Source organism: Ceratina calcarata, unplaced genomic scaffold (genome assembly GCF_001652005.2).
Source record: "Ceratina calcarata isolate Rehan_Ccalc_2016 unplaced genomic scaffold, ASM165200v1 scaffold349.2, whole genome shotgun sequence".
Taxonomy (NCBI): domain Eukaryota; kingdom Metazoa; phylum Arthropoda; class Insecta; order Hymenoptera; family Apidae; genus Ceratina; species Ceratina calcarata.
Genome location: NW_017157822.1, coordinates 73,629 through 75,634, shown reverse-complemented (window position 1 = coordinate 75,634; position 2,006 = coordinate 73,629).

The following is a 2,006-nucleotide window of genomic DNA, read 5'->3' as shown; positions in this document are numbered from 1 at the left end:
TATAGTGCTATGAGAAAAACTCTTCGGTGGTATAAAAAAATAGCTGTACACATCATAGAAATGGCTGTGCATAATGCATATATATTGTAGGTTGATTTTTGCGTAAAAGATCATTCTCTATAAGAAATAAAGTATTATTTTTGTAAAAAATTTTATTTGTAGTATTTTTTCAAGTTTTTTACATATTTATATTTATGTTTGTGGCCACAAAAAATTTGCTAATTCAAAAGCCTGCATGTTATAATATATTTAAAGCAGGACGAGTATACTCGTCCTGGCAATGCGTGACACCCTGCCAAAGACGAGTATACTCGTCCTTGGCAGCGAATGGGTTAAACTACGATTTAAATTCAAACACCATGGGCCAGGTTTGTAATAATCAGTTTTGGCCCTAATATCCGAGTCTCACATGTAGTTGTAACTTAAGGGGTTAATATACACCAAACTCGATGCAATTTGGCAGAGAAAATAAACAGAGACGAGTATTATTAGCGACACACAGTGAGTGATGTCCAGCCAAAATACGAGTTAGGTGTATTTGTTCATCATATAAACCACCTGCATCTACAATACCTGTGCTCAAAAGTTAGCAAACAAGTTCGTTCGGTTTTTGCTTTGGCACAGTTTGCAGACGTCCTACGAACATAGAATAATGAAGTAGGTAAAAGGATGGTGAGTAGCATGACGTGACCGATAAAAATGCCCAACATATGAGCTACTACTTTTGAAAGTAGAATAAATCTATTACCATTGAATGTATTATTAGAAATNTTATCAGGATGGAAATCGTGATTATCTTCTACATATTGATTATTAATTGAAGATTATTATGTGTATCCATTCATTGACTATTAATCAGATAATCGATATTGGCACAAATTATTAATTACGTATTTGGGGTATGTAAGTACATAAATATGGGCATTCCCATTGATTCACCTCGTACAAAGCAGTCCTCTCATTAAGGAAACTAAAGAACCAAAACTGTTCTGTATGCACAGATATAAAATGTAGATAGAAACGATTTGTTTAAACGTAGAATCGATGACACGTATGTATGTATGATTGCAAATGGTCTCAGTTCGAATAACGAATTGAATCAGAATTGTACAGCGTACTCACGTGCGCGTTCAAGTGTAAATAAAGAAGCGCAAACATACCCTCACGTGTCGCGGATACACGTGACGAAAACGTGTATGCCGAGGCTCGATGTTGCATTATAAACGAGATATTAAACGATAACCATTGACAAGTATTCAGACAGTTGATGAAAAGCAGTAGAAAAGGTTTAGTAAGTTGGCAGAGAAATATTTCCTTCTTTTATTATGCTGTACTATTAAATGAAAATTTAAATTACTTTAATTATATTTTGTTTTATTATTAATTAAAAACTCAAATTTAAATATTCATTATTTGATCAATTATAGCAAATGCCTCAATCTTTGTTCGAGTCACGATTTCTACTCACTGGCGTATTTTCCTATAATTTTAATATTAATAAAGACGAGTTTATGTATTCTGAACTCTTTAAACCCTGGACCCTTTAACAGGTCATGAACTCAGGAGAATGAAGTAGATAAGTAAAAATCCTGGAACCTTAAACACTTAAACTTACAAAGAAATAAGCCAGTGAGTATAAATTGCGATGAAAACAGAAATTGATCGTCTATATTTTTTAAACATTTAATAATCAATAAAAATGATTTTGAAACGAGAATTGTCTGAATGCATGTAAACGGTGATGTACGTGTTTGCGTGAAACTGTACATAGGAAGCTCGTTGAATCGCTGTTTCGCGGCGAACACTCGAGCGAGGGCGTTCATTAATTTCACCGAGAACGGCGGGGCATCCCATTTAATTTGATCTCATTACGAGCTCCGCTTTCGGAGATTGTACCTCCGGATATTATAGTTCTTGCCATCTAGAAGTGGCGAGCACCTGCGATCTGAGCGATGCATATTTCGTTTAAACAAAATAATTCCGCTCGGTTAAGGTTGTATGAACCG